The following is a 21,789-nucleotide window of genomic DNA, read 5'->3' as shown; positions in this document are numbered from 1 at the left end:
CTCAAATTTTTTGTGAATTAAAAGATCTAAAGTTTAGCATTAAATTAACCACGTCGTAAATGTTATTATTTAGTAAAAAATCGAATGTTTACTTTTTTAAACAAGTTTGTCAGATAAAGGAAAAGCTCTCCTATAGAAATTGTAAACCTTCCTTTAAGGTATACAAAGTTAAGCGACAAGCATTTATCCTATAATAACTTAAACAGACAAGTACTTACGAAACTTTCTACGTAAGCTTAGCAACGTCAGCGTCGACGTTATTCGCCCATGGGATTACATTCCCAAGAAAAGAATTGCGTGAAAAGGGTAGGAAAAAGTTTCGACATTGACATCGATTTTTAAATATTACTCTAGGGAACTATGCGGTCTTACTCGTTTTTCAGATGGTAATAATACGCGTTTTCAACTTTTGTCGCCTAATATTTCCATATACGTAGAAGCATCTAAAACTTTCTATTGTGTTAAATTCTAATCACGGATAAGGCTTACTCTCGTGAAAGTTCCACACTTTATCTTTAACTGTGTGAATTAAAATTTACATTTACCTGAAATGATAGTTTTCATGGGAAATATGAAACCATATTCGTTGTTATAGTATCATGATATTTACGAGAAATAATATGCTGTAAATATAAATGAGAGAAATAATTATGCCCCTGCGTTTGTTTTTTCCTTTAAAGGAAACAATGTTTAATAGTTTAAATTGTATTCAGGTGCTGTTGATATTTAAGATTATGTATTTTAATTCTTCTTGATTTCTAGTAAACTGTTTTTACATTTTAAATTAAGGCTTCAGAACATCAATTATTTTAGCATTTACAATTATATTCTTATGCATTCTGAAAGTAATAGACTAGAATTCCTGGATATTTTAAACGTAAGTATTAATTAAGCATAATTTTAACCTTTTCATTCTCAAAATGATTACAAACATTTGTCTGTAATTTTTCCACCTAATACGATCATACGACAGATAAATGATCCCCATAAATATTTTATAATTAGGAACATATAAGGAAATAAAATAAAACCATATCCATAATTATAATATATAATTGATTCTCAATAAAAGCCACGTTCTTTTTTATAATTCTAAATATCTAACCATACAACTACACCATCGCAACAAAAGGGTTGATATATCGACTGTCGTATGAAGTTCGATTTTATTCCAATCGAAATATTTTTTCTTAATTTCCTTGTATTTATTGTGGTTTGAAAATTGGATAATTTAAATAATTTTCAATCTAGAATTCAATTTTTCCATTATAACGAGAATAACTACTGATAAATAATTTTCTCGCTTCTTGCTTCTCCGAATTCAATTGAAACTTGTATGTACGTATTTCCAGAATAACAAGATCGCTGCGGTAGAGATCCAAACGGTACATCTTATATTTATGATTAGACCTATAACAGAATGAATATGTGATGCAACCGCCTACGGTAATGTTTGTCTATTCACGATAAGAGGATGTGCCATATTCCGAGCTCACAGTTATCGCCAACGGTTTGAAAACTTTGTCCGTTTCGTCGGTGTTTCGGCTTAAGGGAGGAAAAAAATCTGTCGCAAGTTAAACGTCTAGCTCGTGGATTTGCGAGATCAGCACGCGATGAACGTGAGTGGCATTTGCGATGCCAGACTAACGTTCTAGCTTCGTCATTAATTAACCGTTTTTCATGGAAACGCGAAACTTGTTAATTATTCATGATACAACGTATACAGAGCCAGGATACTGCACGTGTAACGTAATTAGTTCCTAATTGATCTAATAAATAATTATAAAGGTACCACATTAAGAAGCATGATACACGTTTCTTATCCTTCTATATTCCTTTCCCAATCTTACTGTGTTTATTATAGTAAATTTATTATAATAATATATCGCAGTAGCATATTATATAAATTACGTTCTTAATAGGTACAAATGTTTCGTTTTACGAGAACGAATATTCTCACCTGTTGTGAATAGATACCATTTAGACTTACGGAATTATAGAATATCGTTTTCATACATTGTCTAAAAATTCAGCGGTATCAGAATTATTTATAATAAAAAAGGGAATGGGAAAAATATCTAATTTCCACTAAATATTTAATCTAATGTTTATGACTTCACCTCGTTTGGATAACAATCTACCAACGTTCAAATTTATTCGAATCCATGTTCTATCATAGTTATCATAAAGCTTGGTGCGTTGGCAAAGGCTAATTAGATTAATGTAATGGTTACACAGGTCTCGGAATTGTGCATACATAGATGATGATCGTGTAGAATCAGTTGTATGACTGAAGACACAGCGGGAGACGCACACATTCATCCGGCAGATTGTTTCAGTGAGATTTAAATACCCGCTGGTCGCTAATCACCTCGCTAATCCTTAATTACTGCCCTAGCCCGATTGTTATTCGCATCACGGGTTCGTGGAACACGCACCTTCCATTTTTGGAAGATGAAACCTTCCCATAAATAACAGTACCCCGAGACAATGGCGTTGCATAAACTCGCTACCTATATATCAACTCTCTTGCCCTTAAATTATCGCTGGAATAATAGGGCAAGCGTAGCTAGATCCCAAAATCGTTTTCCTTCACGACCACTTTGCCGCGTTCTTCGTCAAATTGCGCAGCCAAACGTTAAACACAGACCATTCGGGATTAGGTACACTACATTCTGTTATTTAGATTTCGAAACCCTCCTAAAGAGTTACAGTTTATATAATTGAAGTAGGTTTCAAAGACGACAGATTTTATATGCGATTACAACCATTTTTTTCGTTAGAAAGTGAACGCATCGAAAAATAGACCCATGATATATATTGCTAATTTATAATTTATCTTTAGAACTGGTCATCTGCAATTTATCATTTTTATAAGTATTATCATTCGCTAAATTTTTATTGTCTCATAATATGTAGACCATAATATGTAGACCCCAAGATGTAGACGATACCTTACAAATCGATTTAATCGGGATATATTACATTATTCTGTAGTTCGTTTGTAAAATGAAAGTGATAGAATAATCAATTTATAAAGGTAATTTAAATTCTAGAAAATCTCGAAAATATTATGCAAATCTGTTTGGAAGTTCAATACAAGTTATTCAACTGTAGTTAGATTAATTTATTTCCATTTTAAAATTGATATTTTACAAGACACCCACGATACACATCTTTGTAGTATATTATTATATAAAATTTTAAGTAAAGAAAATACTTCATTTATACTATTTTCGATAATGGCTAAATGTTATTAGCCGAACATACATTTAAACACTGTACTTATTTAAGAAAATAGTTTTTAAACGAGCAATTTTTCAGTAGATGAAATTACATTCCCAAGCAACAAAAAAGGTAATTTCCACACACCTCGCTGTGGGAATTGTTTCAGTTCACAAAAGAGGGTGTGTCAATGCTATAATTAGATCGGTGCTATAATTAGCGAACGAAATCAGATTGCGTAAAGGAAATCAGATGCGGAAAGGAAATCAGATGCGTAAAGGAAATCATATTATACCTACGGATTTCTTATGTTAAAATTTAATTTGCGCTCTTAATTGGTATACAGTTAGCTGCGGCAATTTCTACAATCATACAGGGATTTATGTTGTGTCTTTATTAACCACAAGACACAGTTGTCACACATTACGATAAATTACTTTTAAATGCTCGCTTATCTCCGAATGAAGATTTTGCAAACATTTTTAAGTATACGGCGATGCCCGTTGAATTTTAATTAGGCCTTAATTACTTATATATTTCAACGGCCATATGGCGTTAGCCCCTCTAAAAAGTCTTCAAAGCATTATGCATATCCTTGGCAAGATCCCTTACGGCCGCAAAGACGGAAAAGCCAAAGGCGTAAAGAGCTTGTACTTTGAAATGAGATTCCTTTCTTCCTTCAGAACTCAACTAAATGAAACCCCATTCCTGATACACCGTCGGTTGTGGACCCTTTTATTGTTTTGTATAAAACCAGGAAAAACGAGTGGAAGAGAGTCTCGGGAAATATTTGTTACAAAGAAAATATCGTACCCGGAGCGGTCTATACCATAATCTGCTTCAGCATCAAAAGAGCACTGGAGTTACAGATGATAGTATGTATATTTATTGCTTTCATGTTATCAGGCATCTTAGGTCTCGTATCCTTTCTATTTCAAAAGAATAATAGTGCTAATTAACTGAAAGTTATAACGATCGGCAAATAAACAAATAATATATGGTTACATTTATGAGAAGATGAGGAATATTTCGCCTAAAAATTATTCGTTTTATTTTTTCAACGAGCGAAAGATACTTGTAATGTTTCAACAAATATTTTCGAGTAAAATTAAGATAAGAAATCGCATACGTTAACAATGATCCTTTCATATTTCTTTCTCATCCTCCTAGATGTAAAAAGAAATGTTTTAACAATAACATATTTTATAGAAAAGATTCAATATGATCCAAGAAACGTAACAGAGTTCAATATGTAATAAAAGATAAGTTTTAAAATGTTGAGACGCATTTAAATACTTTCGTAATACACAAGAAGCGAGTTTAATAACGCTTAATAACGTCGAAACCCCTCTGATATGAATCCATGGAAAACTAGACATTAATTCTGACGATTGGTATCGATTCGGTGAAGAAAGTGGCTAGAAGGCGGCACGAGGCCGATCTTTTAATCCAACAGATGGAAGTGTTACGATCGACTTAGTATTGCTACGTATCCGGAACGGTGCCTTGGCCGTATTTAATTTCCAATGGAAATCGAGAATCTACCAGTCGAAGCGGGCTGGCTCAGTTAATATTGTAAGATTCAGAAGCGCTCGTTGAATCTTTAAAGTTTCGAACCCGTAGCGGGAGAGACGGCCAGCAATCGGAAGCAGAAAAAGGATTTCGCCGAGTCCAAAGCGATACGAACCCTCGAAATGGTCTTGAACTTTTATACGATGCTCGTAAAAAGTTTTATAATAAAATGTACACCGGAACAGACTATCGAGGATAAGTACCTGACGTCGTCTAGTCGCATATGAGTATTTTCAAACCGCGTCTATTTCCCGGATCATTTCGTGGTTTAACGTAGCACGTATCTTTGATGTATATCACGTACACCGAATAGCTTTTTTACGTTCGTTTTATACTAAAGCTTTCAAATTTATTGTATTTAATTGCTTTTAATCTTTCATCTCTATTTATTTCTTACGTTAGAGGAAACTCGAATACTTTTGTAAATATATAATAATAGCGTGAGCTTGTACCGCTGAAGTATTGAATATTTTATATTTGGAATAAATTTTGAAGCTACTTCAATCTCTAATTTATGATGCAAGCTTCATACTTAAATATGTTCAATAAAAGTGTAACGTAAAAGAGAAATGAAATATCTTAAATTTGATAAATGCTTTTTAGATGTCAAAATATGGGCAATTGAAATAACTTGATTTAATCTTCAATGTACAATATTATATACAATTATTTGATTGGTATCTGCATGTATAGAAAGGTGCCAATCTATAAACTTTATTATTAGAAGAAATAATGAAATGGAGAAAATAAAAACAAAGTCCATTCCATGCGATTATGTGCTTATATCCCTGATTATGAAGTACTTTAATATATTTTCGGTTTAACCGGATATTTGATTCTTTCTGCTGCTTTTATAGCAGGCGTACAAAAATGTTTTAAAAACCAATTTAATGCTGATTTTAAGCAAATTTAGTGTACGTCCATTAAACGTGAATACCCAACGGTGCAGTGCGGTGCACGCTCGAAATACTTTCGAGAGATTTTACATGTTATTAATATTCTTAACCTCTAAAATTACTAATAATTTCATCAATTCTCTCTCTATATATAATTCTGCTTTGTAATATTTAAATAGTTCTTATCTAAATGCATGGATGAATTCAGAATGTTATCGTAAAAATATTTGAAACGATATTTTAAAATACTGAAAAGTTAATTTGAATATCAAGATATTGAATAAAGAAATTTATAATTTATAAGATAAATATCACTTTTATTTTCATGAATATTTTATTTCACTTAATAAACTAGTAGCTTTAACTCAGACAAATATTTATAAAATTTACTTCTCAAGTTACAATATATTTTACGTACTATACACATTCCTTAATTAATATTCTTTTAGTTTGCATTTGTATATCTATTACAATTTTTCATAACAATAATTAGTAAATTATTTTACATATATTCTTTATTGTATATAAAAATCTTAAAAAATTAAATAAACGTTTTGTCAATGAATACAAAATAAAATGTTTCGTAATAAGTACTTTAAAGTTGAAGTAGTTTAATATTCGTAACATAGTGATGTCTTCTTACGCAGACATTATGTACGCTAATTGTAGAGATTTATTTTCACATTATGGATACGTGCTTGCAGGCAGTAATTTAATCTGTATCGCGCTATTGTTCTTCTATCTCCAAGGAGGAAGTTTACTGTTTCAAAGTACAAGCTGTGTTAACTGTTTGCGGGAATATTTTTCTCTAAATAACACGCGAGGTCGCTTTATGTTACACAATAATTTCTGACTAATGTAAAATACAAGCTACAATTAACGCCATTTAATAAATTTTATATAAATACATGAAAGAAAAGTAAATAATATATGCGTAAATTTAATAAATTCAGGAATTTGATATTTTTTCTTATTATTTTGAGTATTTTATCGATAAAAATTCCGAGAATCAAAATGGGTCAAATCGTCAATCCAATCCAATTTATCATTCAGTCGAGAATAAACAAACTACTGGAAAAAGAAATACGTATTTCTGCATAGTCCGAATTGGTTCATCGTGGCAAAGTTTTGCTACAAGAAAGTCGGCGAAGTAAGTAACTCCTTTGATAACCTTTCTTTTCTTTCCTTTTATCTCTTTCTTCCATTCTCTTCTGATATGAACCCATCCTACTGAAACTGTTCCTATTGAAAACAAATGTAAGAAATCTCAATACAAATATACAGAATTTTCCATTTGTCATGACTAACAATTTTCCTATTTTTGTTGCTATATTTAATTTCCGCTACATTATATAGATAATTAGAATTGTTTAGAATTACAAAAGTTCTTTTAAGGAATATAGTCGATAACTACTTAATTTTTAGATTGCTACAACAAGAGCTATATACAGAGTTGTAAGTAATAGTTTAAGTAGAATTATGGTTTGAAACAAACATATTACAAAAATCTTGGAATATAAATTAAGGATGAAGTTTAAATGAACTGAAACACACTGAGACATATATACAGTTCGATACAGGAAGTTAAATAACTTAAACTTCATAAATAGCACTTTAACGTAGGAATTAAACCAATCTCTCCTTTAGAAACACTGTTATTTAATCTATCCGTATTTAAAACAAACATATTATCTTAGAATTACAGGTTACTATAGACTAGGCATAAAACCGAAACTAAATACAAAGCTAAAAAGAACTAAGATAAAACACATTAAGATATATACGCATACAGTTGTATAAAAGAAATTAAACAATTCTAACACTATAGATTGCAAGTAACGATATAAAATAGAATGCTGGTTTGATTATTAAATCACTCCTTGTTTCAGAAACAATTTTCTATCAACCGATCCATGTTTGGAACAAGCGTACTATGGATACGAAATATGCCACAATAGAGTTCCCAATTCCTCGTTGTCTTCTCTCGTATCAACCTCCCGCGTACCCACCCAGCTACCCTCAGTTGAAACCCTATTCTGAGCGAGCTTAACTTCGGAAGTATGTGTTGCGTGTTTGTATACGGTTGTGATTTACTCGCTTCGAGGGCTATGTATCTTCCTATGACTGGCTCCTGTGAAAACGTGGAGAGTGGCAATGCCAAGAAGAAAGCAGAGGGCGAAATTTGTCCGTTTTCTGTTGATGGTGTGCGGCAGTATAAATTCGTCTATGTATCAGTGGTGGTCTGTTGGATTGCTTTCGAAGCTTCCAGTAACGCGTTTGCCTTGCAGCATCGTAATCCTTGGAGAAGTTCATGCTGGTCACATAGTGCTGATACGGTTCCAGTTTCAAACTGGTGAAATTCTGAAAATCAGGATTTTCAGCGCTTTGCGGTTTAATTGAACCACATTTACTCTATTTTCACATTAACTCTTTGTCGACCTTCATTTATAATTTAATCTAATCTATTGGAAGTTAGGTTGCACAAATCATTTTTGGTGCTTTTCTATATGTCTATTATATTTTATTATATATATTATGTGTATAAAAATTTAATGCATAACTCACGTTATTGGTGTGTTTTCATGTTGCTTTATACTATATCCAATATGTGTATAAAGAAATTGAATATATTTTTAAATTATGTATTCATTTGAATAATTCTATATACCATTCATATTCAAAGTCTACTCATTACGAAGTTTGGAACTATTTGATAATTCATTAGTGTTAAAGAACGAAAAATTTGTGGATTACATTTATGTAAATTTAAATTTCATAATTTTCTTATTAAGTACAGATCCATGCAATTTTAAAGTCAAATTTAATCTATAATGCATTCATATTTTATATTCCGCTTTATTCTCGTTCATTTTTATTGGAAATACATTAAATTCTCACGTGTTTAAATTTATAGTATTCAGTAGTTAAAAACACAATGTTTTCTCTAATTCCATAAGACGAGGTATTAAATTGTGAATAAAAATTATAACAGATGTTATATAGGTATATATACGAAGAATATTAATGGTAATCGATAAGTATACCTTAACTAACAATAAGTTTACTTACTTATTGTAAAAGTACTTATTAAGTAAGTTAACTAACAATTAACTTACAACAAATACTTTTTCATTTTGTACATTAATTGCGTATAATTATATTACCAATTACGTATTCCTCTTCGCTTTGGTTTTACATGCAATCAAACTAGCACAATATTTTACAAAATATTTTACAAAAGCACACAGAATCGGGTTTCATTTTATATGGATTTTCAATTTTAATTTACTCAATGCATTGTAAATATTCATCCTATTTGTTTATGTCATTTGTACACAAAATGTCTTTCAATATGAAATTTCAAACAAATTTCTAATCGAGGCAAATGTAAATTACCACTTACAATTATAATAATTTTCCATATGCGTGTAAAATAACACTCACACTTCCAGCGAAGTTTTCATTATCAATTTATTTACATTCTATTTAATTAGTAATAATAGCTATTTAATTACATTCAATTATCTTATTGTATAACGATATTTTCTATTATTTTGATTCCGCAATTGTTATTGTGCATGAACTTTTGCTTTTTATTGTATTTTTTATTTAATATAATTTTGCTTTGTAGATTTCATATTATGTGAAAATGAAATAAATTCTCTCTGTTAATTATTTGTAAGGTTTTTTGGAAAAATTGGTTGACAGACAAACCTCCCGCCTGCGATTGAATCATCAACATAATGCAAACACGTCTTTAGTAGTGACGATTGGCACGTATACGAGATTCTAAGAGAAACCTGGATGGTTTAAAGCCATGAAAGTCTGGTTCAACAACCACGAAGGTGAGAAGAGTCGTAGAAAACATGAGAATATGAGTTCATTGTTGACTACGAAGGCTTGTAGACGTGTAAGGGGATTACACTTTATCCCCTCCACCCTATTGGTATAATATACAGCTATTGTTGCTGGGCTCGCTTCCTCGTAACTTCGTGTATATATCAACGAAGATACGCATATTTCTTTTTATTGCATTTTTGCACTCTCGAAACAAATAAAAATGTTACGTCGCACCTTTCCGGCATCTTAGGATTATTTCACAAACGACTTTATGATATTTTATCTTGGCTTGATAAACAGCGTGCGTGAGAGGATGTGTAAAATTTCACGGAAGACAAGAATTGCGTCAATTAGAATTGTTATTATGTTGTAAATGTTTACTAACCGTTTTCTGACAAGGAACAACGATAAAATGTAAAGTTACGGAGGGAAAGTGCAAGAAGATGCATTTATGTGCAAACGTAATGCCGACAAATAAGGACATTCAGAATTAGCATTTAAAGTTTTGTTCATTACGTGCAATTAGATTCATTTTGTAGAGTGTAATTGTTGGCTAAGTTGATAGCGATTTATTTTTTATTAGATGAAAGGATTACGCTTGTTCGCTGGAAACTTGGTTCCATTCCAACAGCAGATTGCTAGTTTTTGTCATTTGGAAGCATATCTAATTAATAGAGTTTCTTGCGAAATTTCTTTTCAAAGTGATCCGCTACACACTATCTTACAGATATCTACAAATTTTATTTTTATTCTGTTAGATGTAAATGCATTTTTTTAGTATTTCTTATTCAAACATTGGACGTCCTCTTTTTATAATTATACATAACTAATAATTGTAAGAAAATAAATTTGGAATCAGTACGTGTACCACGCAATCTAAGAATTGTAAAAAAAATGTCAGCTTTTAAAGTTTTGCTACCTTACAAATTTCCTTCGTCAAAAATTTACCTAAATGGAGAATATTATTACTAATACCCGTAATATTCAGATTAGAAGCAACATTATCAAGAGATACATTACAAGTAAAATTAAAAAAGCAATTCTAAAAGTTTGGTCCGTAGTGCATACTTGAAACAGTACAATAAAAACATCCATAATTCGACGTAACCCAGCATCAGGATTTATTTTATAACGTGAACAGAGTAGCACAATTCTTTTCATCCGGCGAGTTATTGCGTAATGACGGAATAAACTAAAACAGTAGGCATTATCTGGAAACAGGGCGCAGGATATATTGGATCGTTCGGTCATCGTAAAACTGATTATCGATAGCGGATGCGGAAATGGAAGCTCTATCTGTACCACCTGTCGTTCATACGTTACGTTGAAACGAATGCTTCCTTCCGTCAAGATGACACGTGTAAATGCCCTCGATGCGCCGTCATTCGATGCGACAGAATAACACGCGTCTGTCACAAGATAAGCCGACGGAATCTAATGTTTCCTCCTAGAAACGTACGCGGTACAGGACGAAACAAAGGCGTTGCGGGTAATCATCGACAACTACAGCTCGTTCGCTACACCAGCTACTTACGCGTTCTTCCCGGTTTTTTTCCGTTACGTGAAATTATTTTAACCTATCATTCTCGCGGAAGCGTGTAATGTTTATAGTGCAGGGATGTACGCGTGCAGTTTGATGGCGATTTCGGTTCTTCGAAATCGAATCGCGCTATTTCGGGATATTATTTTGTTTTGCATATTGACTAGGAAAGCAATAAGATTAATTTACAGCGAATTTCATATATTAGTAATTGATAATAAAATTACAAAAATTAGAAACACATTATTCATTTGAAACTTAAGTAGAAATTGTCATTTTATTTCACATACCGTTTAGGGGAGTAGCAAGCAGTTTAGAATAAATTTTATGCGTTAATGGTTCACAATAGGATCGCAATATAAATTAAAAACACATTATCTGATTGAAAATTATGTATAAAGTACGTAAAGTTTGAGATTACCTGTGTTGATGCTCACGCGTCGCAGTCGCAGTAGAATGGACCGTTCTACTTCAGACACTCGGGAACAACATCAGTAGAATTATAAATAAACAGACATAATGAATAGTCATAATTGAAATGATTTTCTGTATTCATGTTAATATTATCGTAATCAGTGTTACGTTAAATTGTTGAAATCAATAAGTTACGACTATATGTATTTATTATTTTGTGCTGTAAAAAAAGCTAGTAAGAAACAAGTATTACATTAGAAATCAGAAAGATGAAACAACTAATCTAATTAAATATTGCGAACTATTCAATCACAACTATTTATCCCAATTTTGCAATAATTTGGTTTCAACAATTAAGACATACTGATTCATAAAATTGTTTAATTACTTATAAGCATTTTGTTCGTGTCAGTTGTTGCGAATAATCGGAGAAATCAATTTACTTCTCCTCAATGCGTTACAAGAATCTGTTTAATTAAAATTTCTCCGACTCATCCATCGATATCTACTTCCTAAGTTTGCATTATTGAATTCGTTATTTCTGCTTCGTCAAATTTTTACCCGTTAAGAGACGGATGAAAATTCGATGAAATGAAGATATATGAGATAAGTGCTTTAAAATACGCATTACACGGAGTCTTTCTTTTTGTTGTGTAAGTTGGAATCTAGGAACGGAGAAGCAGCAGAAAATTTACGAGAACCGTACGTGTCGGCGCGAAGCGATGTATGTATGCTTCTTTCGATCATCACTGAGACATAATGATTTTGTTCCACGTTCCATCAGGAGTCGTCCAGGTTTTTCTACGGTGCTTGATATCTCGCGAACCGATACGCAACGCAGTTCCGCATTCGAGAATGCCTCTTCCTGTTGTTACGTCTCTTTGCACCTTTTATTTATCGTTTCATGCAGTTCAACCGCTTACGGTTCTGCTCGAGACTTTCCGGGACTGGTGTAATGAGTCGGCCAGACATCATCGCCCCCGCATTCTTTCGCATTCCGGTACCCACGCTTGCTTCGTGTAACTCGTGTCTGCATCGAAAGTGCAGTTCATTGTGAATCGCGACCTTATGCGATTTTTAGCTTTATCCAAATGCTTTTCTTTTTCTCTGTTTATTCAGATCATACATTTTTATTTTCATCAACAAACTTTTAACTCTGATAGCATTAAAACTATTAATGATATGACTATTCTGACTATATATATATAAAGAAAGAAATATGTTATATATATTATCTCTTTCGATAAAAACTAGAATATATTTTGTATTTAATGTTTCATTTGTGTAAGTAATTGGAAATTTGGGATAAACAATGTAATGCTTTAATACTACATAATAATTTCATATTATATTTGATATATTAGATATGTTACACGATATATGTTACATGATTGTAATATGATATGTATTATATGATATGGTATGATCTGATATATACCATATGTTACAGTTATAAATTGATATTCTATATTGCAACGTATTTTGTATCAATTAGAAAGTATTAGAAAGTTGATAAAAATATTAATAAAAATTACGCTTTCCTGTCAGTACATTATAAAAATGCTAATACTTGCTCCCAGAAATTGATTATAAAAGTTAATTATTGATATAAAATTCATCAAGTAAAGTATATAAAGATTCCAGTAAGTTTCTTTTCTAAAGACGCTAGTAATATTTAATTGAATTTATATATCCTGTAAATTTGATATATATTACTAAATTTAAGTAAAATGTAATTGAAATTAATTTATAGAATTAAAATAGTAATCAGTACCAACGCGGGGAAAAATGTCTTGTGCGTAGGAAATAGATTGCAAGATGAAGAGCAACACGCGGTACAAACTACGAGATGCAATGCAAACACGATACGACGCGAATCTGCAAAAGCAATTTGAATTTGCCGAGAGAGAATTTAAATTGCTTTCGAACAGTCTGAATTACAAGGTAGCTTCAAATTGTCTTCTAGCAATTCACATCCGGTTTGCATGATAGAATTCATTTCTAGTACATACAATATTAAAGTGAGAAATTTGACGATGTCGCGTCGTATCGTTGCGAATAATTCGAACGTATCGTTGCAAACTATGTCATAAAACTTCAGAATGTGTTCTCTTTTTTCTAAGAATAAAATAGACATACGCTAATAATGTATAAAATATAAAAAAATGATAATTTTTTATATTGTTGTACACTAGTTTTCGAATTTCCAATAGTTAGTGATAATAATTAGTAATATTTCGTAGTATTTCATATAACTTAAAAAAATGTTTCAACTAATAATAGAATATTCAGAAGAAACAATTTCCATCCTGTTAAATGGATTGGTGTTATTATCTAAAAGTACGATCTAACATCACCTCTTTTCATCACGCTATTTCTATTATATTTCAATTCGATCAAAATTTGATTTTGTTAAACTTTGATTAAATGCGAATTTTATATTCGATGAAATTTTACCACGAAAAAAGAATATGTATTATATTTATTTTATATTCTAGAACAGGTTATATAACATAACGTAACACGTATTGGTTTTTGTACATAAATGTGTTACGCAGAATTACAATGTATAATATCTTATTCGTCCCTAGGTCTGATAAATTGACGATGATACACGCTATGTTTGAGTTTATACAGACTATTTATACATACATGTGTTATTTAAATGGAGATTCATATATTGCTTAGTTATTAAATTTTCATTAGTCACGTGATGTTTCGAATTATAATGTTTGGTCTGAATGATAATATAATTTGAGAATAAGATGATGAAAAGCTGAGAGGAGGAAGTGAGAGAGTATGCTTCAGGGTGAAACCCGTCAGTCCCTCAACCTTGTTGTGACAACTAGGTCTATAAACTCTGAACGCTTACATAGTTGGTGATTTGCAAAGGAAAGTGTTGGCAGCCACGAAACAGGTGTCTCGTGTAGCAAACTTTCCCTGCAGATATGCATTTAATCCATTCTATCTAATAATAAAGCAATGTCTGCGCTAATCGCAACTAGCATTACGTGCGTGAATAAGTGTACATAAAATAAATATTTATTAAAATCGTTGAAAATAATTTTAGTTTTATTATGTTGCCTATATTCTCATATCTTGGTAAAAAATTTATCAATCTGCAGTTATTAACTATTTATCAATCTATAGTTATTATGTCGTATAAAGTTGTACTTTTCTCTGTGATTAATGTACCCTTGAAGGTAGACGAAAATTACGATAAATATTATCATCATAATTCTGAAGCTTCATTTGGTAACAGCAAGGGAACGGATATAAAGAAAGTAGCAGCTAGTTGATTAGATTTATTACACGCAGTAATGAAAGGACATTGGTACGTGAAGTGATGAAGACGGCAAGTCTATTAGGAAGTCAGGAGTCGTTAAGCTAGGTTTAACATACGTGTAACTAATGAGTCTGGTTTTATTTCGCAATAAATAAAACCCTAGTTACCCGTGAGATCCTCAATTTACTTGTTAAATAATGATAAATGACACTGACACCTCAAATAGATCTTGGAAATAAATTAAAAATATAGTATACTGTTTTACTAAAATGTGTTAACAGTCTGTATAGCAAAGAACATGATCTTGAAAATATCCTAATAATGGAGCAATGCATATAATTTAGTTTGCAATATTGTGTATAAATATACTATAAACAAATAAATCTAAACGATAGAAAACTTTTGAAATTAGAAATAAATTGAAAGTCTGTTATCGACGTCGGAACCATAAGTTCAATTAAAACGCGCGATATTCGATTTTGTCATGTGGGACTACTATGTCATAATATAGAAAAACGAAGCAAAATGCAATAAAATCCACGATAAAATTCCGATGGTTTTGTCGCCAATTTTCATTGACTATTCTTGCAAAATCATTTAATCGTGACGAACTCGTTAAAAATTAAATTACGATATCTACTCGCTCGAATCTTTTAAAAATTTGCAATTCTTAAAAGATTATTAATCGAGGCTCCTCTGATCAGAATTCGAATAACAGATTTAATTAAATTCCGTGCCAGTGGGTTTTGATTTTCTGTTATCGTGCTCGCGGATGTGTTCAAACTCTGCACCACTTTCCAGTTCGGTTATCAATACAAAATGGTAAAAATGAATGTTCACGATATAATTCCGCGAAAGTTTATTCTTTGTTATATTTTACATACGTTGTTGCATAAAATACTTTGTTATTTAATACTGTATAGCTTGACAGAAAATTAATATCTGTAGAATATGTATCTACAGATATCTACAGATATAGTGTATTTATAAGATAAATATCAGGACGTGTAGATTGTCCAAAGTTATTCACCAAAGGTTTAACACAGTTTCTGCCTCTCATTTGTAAAACAATTCCAACTTTGCTTCTTACACATCCTTTTGAACTTTGAACCTTTTTATCTTCGTATGCCTTAATCCTTATCCTTCAATTTTCTGTCGTCTGTATTTCAACTTTTTTGTACTTTGACTCTGATTGTCCAACTTACTTTTGATTCTTATTCTTGAACGTCGTGTCTTTGATTTTTTGAGTTTTTAATATCTAAGCTTCCGTTCTCTAGCTACATATATAAAGAAATTTTTAAGTTCGTCGCTTAAGATTAAATAAGCTTTTCTATCATGACTTCTTAACATAATTATCTAATTACGATAACATATTGATTCGCATAATTTCTAATTGTACATTATATTATATCAAATTACATCTTTTTATGAAAATTCAAAATTACATCCAAGTAAACGCTACAGAAAGAACATCTAACGAAACTCGCTAAAACACCGAATAAACTCGTCTAAAACATTCGACATAGAATATAAAAGGTTAGAATATAAAAAGGAAAACTGTGTTTCCAGTTTTTGGAAATTAATTGAAACGCGATATTCGATTTCATTGCACGCCATACGTCCAAATCCGCAAGTGATTGTGTGGTGAGAGGTGGAGAAAAAAAGGAAAGAACAACAATACATCGTGCTCCCTGACTGAGAAATTTTCTCTACGTGTGGCCAACGAATAACGTTTAATTGCCACGCGCGAAATTGGGACAACGCTGGTTGTCAGCTACGTCTCGTAACGCGATTGCTTTCGTTTCTCATTGCTCTTTACTTTATCCCACTCGTCTGGCCGCCGAGTTTTTTAATTAAACGTGGCTTTTCTGATGTTAGTGCAAAGGTAATTTCATGTGATGATATAGGAAATTCCGTGACCAACCATAGGAAGCAATTCTTCGATTGATTCCGCGTCACTTATTTCCTTCGTCCCTAATAACATGAGTTAACAAAGCCATAATAATTTCAAGTACACATTCTCTATATGCAGATCGATATTCTATGTTATTTAAATCTACATTCATTAATTACTTCCTAATAACATTCTTGATCAGATACATTAATTATTTGCTAATAAGATTTTTCCTTAAATAGATACTTTTTTTAAATAAAATGGAATAAATAGGGAAAGTATAATGAGATTATATGGTGAAAAGTTAAATGTTTCTTATCATTAAAAATTAATATATTATATATTAATATATTATATGCATAATATATTATAATATTAATTATTATTAAAAATTACAAATATAATGTAGTTAATTTATGAAGCTATAATTTTGTTCATTTGTTTTTAATGTTAATTGTGAAGATGTCAAAAGTATAGTTATATATATATATAATTAGACTGTAAATATTTATTGTTCATAATATGTGCGTTCTGTGCACTTTGCAACGTGAAATTTTCCATATATGTATAAAAGTCCACAGTCCATAAACACTATTAATATAGCGGCTACCAACTGCGGAAGAATCGTACGCCATTTTAGTTAACTGAAGATTTACGATCTTGAAAAGGAAAAAAACAATGCAATTCCATAACGACGGTACAAATACTAGGTATAACACGACAGCTGGCCATCAAACGCGTCAGGTAATGTCAGAAAAATTTATATTTTTGCAACGTTACAGTTTAAGAGCATTCTTTATCGTAATTCGTTTGTTTTAGTGCAGAACGATTTAGTGACAGCCAAGTACTTACATGAAAGAGAGTTAACGAAGTTCGTGGCGTGGTTAGATAAAGACTCAGCGTGGTAAAGAACCGAGGACAGTGGAAAATCGCAGCGTTTATTTAGAGCTTAGAAGAGGAAGACAAGAGTAAGAAAAGAAAGTATTTAGAAGGAAAAATTTAATAGAAAAGGATCTAGTTCCAAGTCTAAAGGATACACGTATGTTACCAAGGATGTACGATGTGGAAAAGAGTGTCTTAAGAGTGGAGAGACAAAAAGAACAGGAAACTGGAAATATTTAGAGAAAACTGGCAAGTGAAAGCCATAGAAAAAGCAGAACGAAATACTTCTAAGAAAAATACAAGATAGGAATGTGGTGATAATATTACAGTGTAATGTAGTTGTCACGAGTTTATATTTAGTTAGTTGATTAAATTTAAGTTACTTTTGATTATAAAATAGGTGTAGATTAGATAAATTATAAGAAACCGTATTAGTGATGTACGAGATGTTAAAACAAAAAGATTAAACAATTCAAGAGTCAAATCTAATATTGATTTTATCATCCATACTTTCGACGTAAATAGTAATTTTGTACCTCCTTCCACCATTGAGCCGCATATAAATGATTTGTGATACTATCGATTAAGCTATTTAATTTTATGTTAATTCGATTGTTTTAATTTAATTTGTATTCTGTATTTTATTTGTTAAAGACTATTAATGGTACTTGTCCTGTAAAATAGTTAAGAGTTTAATATAATAACAAAAATTGTAGCAACTACTTAACGAATATTTCAACGATTGCATGGTTTCTTTTGAATAGGAGTTTGACAATATTCGGATTAAATTCGAAGTAGATGAAAGTTCTGCAACGGTATGAAATTTTCTTCAGGTTCTGACACTTTGGTTCCCGCACCGTTACAACTAATTTCTAATTTACTTCTCAGAAACTTCAGTTTTATGACACGTAATTAAACCACGAGGAATGGGAGAAATAAACTTCTAGAAACTTCGAGAAATAGAGCCTAGCCATCCAGTTAGGATTTACATTACTCTGCTGAATCTATGTCAGTAACAATCTAAAAACCCAGAACTCTCTATCATTTTACCAACATTACGCGTTTAATTAATAATTTTCTTTGTAAGTTTCTCCAAACAGTTTTTCATTTCCCCTGAGAAACTTGTTTAAGTTGCGTCATTTCTGAAATACACGTGCGATAGGTAGGTTCGTAATTTACCAATTTTCTGAAGAAAGAAACAGTCGAATTAAATGTATAATATATTACTTCATATTTGTTGTCAATAGTTTAGCAACTTGTACGTCAACCATGAAGGCTTAACATACTCTGCAGAGTGCAAGCTTCTATTAGAAAATACTCGGTGTAGAAAGATGCATTAGTGAGCTAAACAATGAATAAGGGAATAATAAAGTCAAGCATTGTTCAACATCGGCCAGATATTCGTAGGGAGTATATAATTCTTGTATAGTTTATCGCGCGCTCCTCTTCGTGGCACGCGTTGTTTCACAGTTGTACCTGATTACCTGTTGTTGACGTGCGTGGTATAATGAAGTGTAAACAGCTAGAAAGAAAAATGAGCTCTTTTACTGCAGCGAAGTACTTTATTACCAGGCGCGACGAGCCGGCAGGTGTAGTCGTGCATTCATTGCATCTATGCGCATCCGGCAAATAGTAGAAAATTACATGCAGCCCGTGGTGCACTCCAGCATATCTCTCGGCGTGTTCGTTAGCGTTTCAACGTTTAAGCTAAAATACAATCAATCCAAATTCTCGCGTTCCATTTCTGAACGATGTCGTCATTTTAACGCGGCGACTGGGTGAAGTATTAATGAGATGCAAAGACACAGACATGTAGCGTTCTTTAATAAGAGTTGATAATTGAAACTTTTCGGAATTACAACAAAGCGCTGTAATCATAGTTAGAGCACAAGATGTTATTCTGGAGATAAACGTAGTTCCTCGTAATTTAAGAACCGTTATATAATAGTGGGTGATTCATTTATTTGCGTGTTTGGTTAGTTTTTTGTTAGAAGTAGTTAAATTTGCATGGGTGTGATGATTGAACGATGGCGTATTGATGTAGTCGTTAGGGTACTGTGATTAAAAAACAAGAACAGAATGATTTTTAAATACGAAGGATAATGACAGCTAAATAAATTCGTATATGGTTATGGTGTTAAGGAGAAAATGAACAAGTATTTAGAATGCATTGAATCGATCACTCAAATATTTACTGATATATTCGAATAGTTTAGCAACTTTTAAATTGTAATAACTTTTAAACCAATAATTTCAAGTTTCAAGATATAACTATCTTAATAATACTAATTTGTAATTTGAATTCAATAGGATTCAATAATACGAATTGACTAAAAGGAAATTAGTGATGAATGTAGTCCTTAATGTGTCAATCACAAAACAGATATCGTTTTGCAGTAGAATATATAGATGGGTTCATTCAATCACGATTTACGATTCCGGGTTAAAATGGGTATCCCCGCAGACATTTAGCTAAACTTTCGTCGTTATTACCAAGGATTCTTCCAACTTTGAATAGTTCCATCGAGATATTTAAAATTCGATTCTTCTGAAAAATGGGAACATTTGCGGGCACAGAGTTCATTCTTTATCGCCGTTTGAATGTATTTTACAAGTGTACCATCCGGAATTTAGTTATACGACTTATTATGTATGTCTACGGCGCTAGATTCAAGAACTTTTAGAATATCAACATTACCCATCCTTATCTTACAGTTCCTATGCCAAAGTTTATGATATTAACGATATCGAAAGATCTTTAAGCTTGCACAATTGAAATTTTGTCCACTAGAGAAAGATTGTCGTCTGTTATAGTTCCTTAGTTCAATTTGAAAACTAAGGTTTAATAATTTCTATGAATAAATTAATTCAATAAACTTTTTTTTAGAGTTATTAGTCGAAGTATCTTATTATTGTCACTATTTAATTGAAAAGGATGTTTAGTAAAATAATGGGAATATAAAGTATACGATACAGACCATATCCGAAAGAATAGAATTGTCATTTGAGCAAGAGAAACATAAATGTGAAACAAAAATTATTCGAATGTATAACACCTTAGTAATTAGTAAACTTTATTGTATACTTATAATATATATTATAACCGGTACGTTTGATTTTATTACTACACAAATAATGTAGAAAATTTTAGATGGTCCTAATGCACTGAGCAAGGACTGCATTGGATCGTAATACATGTTCTCAATCGTGTCAAAACAATAACTTGTTTTATACGCTTTTTGTAATGATGTTATTACATTTATGGAACTCTTAAACATTATTTCACCTTATTGTTCGTTCTTTAACGAGTTAAATTATTTCGAGTAAAAAGTTTCGTCTAATCGTACACTATCTGGAAAACGTTGCAAAAGTAAACGAACAAAGATTATCGTAGACACGAGCTAATATATGGCGATGACTTCGGAAATGTTTTTACTTTCTCTTGAAACCCTACCGCTGGAAAATGGGAACGTCTGGGGCGATGTGATTTCGAACTGGATTGGAAATTCATTCAGATGGTGCTCCTTGAAGTTACAGAAATTCGTTTCCTTTCGAATAGTCGAGGAAACTTTCGAAGGGAGGCATTGCAAGTTTAAACGATGTATAGCATAGGCTATGGTTCATTATATTAGCGGAGGAACTCCATTCAATTTTTCAAAGACATTGAAAAGAAGGAGCACGGTGAACATTCGCATTTCTCCGCGAAAACGACGTGTTTCCCCTGAATACCAAGACGCTGAGCGTATCTTTATGGGTCGATTACTGGGATAACAAAGAAATGTTTGGAGATGTCGTGACATTTGTATTAAGTAGAATCTCGCTTCTGCTGCGCGATAGCGAATAATTTCTCGTAGAAGTGGCTTTGTAAATTGCAAATAACAGAAAGCAAGTTACTATAACTCACCTAACGAAATATTAACCCGTAATATTTTTCCGCGTTTAGTCTTCATTTTAGATGCATTTCCATAAAATTCTTACTTTTCACAAGTTCTCGGGGATAGCGGAGATAATACGCAAAAATATTTTTAACATTTCGTAATATTCTGTTTGTTAAATTAGTTCTTACCGCGAATAATAAAGCTCCATTTCCACGAAGAAAATAAATAACCAATGGATTATAGAATAATCTTTAATATTTCCTTCATTTCAGTTAATTGACGATTATAATTAATGGTACATTATGTGACAAATTTTTAACAGTAGCATATTAAGATGTACGAAATAAAAGAAAGAAGATTAC

General features: G+C 31.7%; 1 protein-coding gene across 2 annotated transcripts in view; it reads right to left on the bottom strand.

Annotated features, from left to right (window-relative positions):
* Positions 1-21,789, bottom strand: part of LOC117204960 — a 60,226-nt gene that overhangs the window by 14,199 nt on the left and 24,238 nt on the right. The gene's annotated exons all lie outside the window — the stretch shown is intronic.

The sequence above is a fragment of the Bombus bifarius genome, unplaced genomic scaffold (genome assembly GCF_011952205.1).
Source record: "Bombus bifarius isolate JDL3187 unplaced genomic scaffold, Bbif_JDL3187 scf7180000007984, whole genome shotgun sequence".
In the NCBI taxonomy this organism is placed as follows: Eukaryota; Metazoa; Arthropoda; class Insecta; order Hymenoptera; family Apidae; genus Bombus; species Bombus bifarius.
The sequence above is the reverse complement of the archived record's forward strand: the minus strand, read 5'-3'. Positions and strand labels throughout refer to the sequence as shown.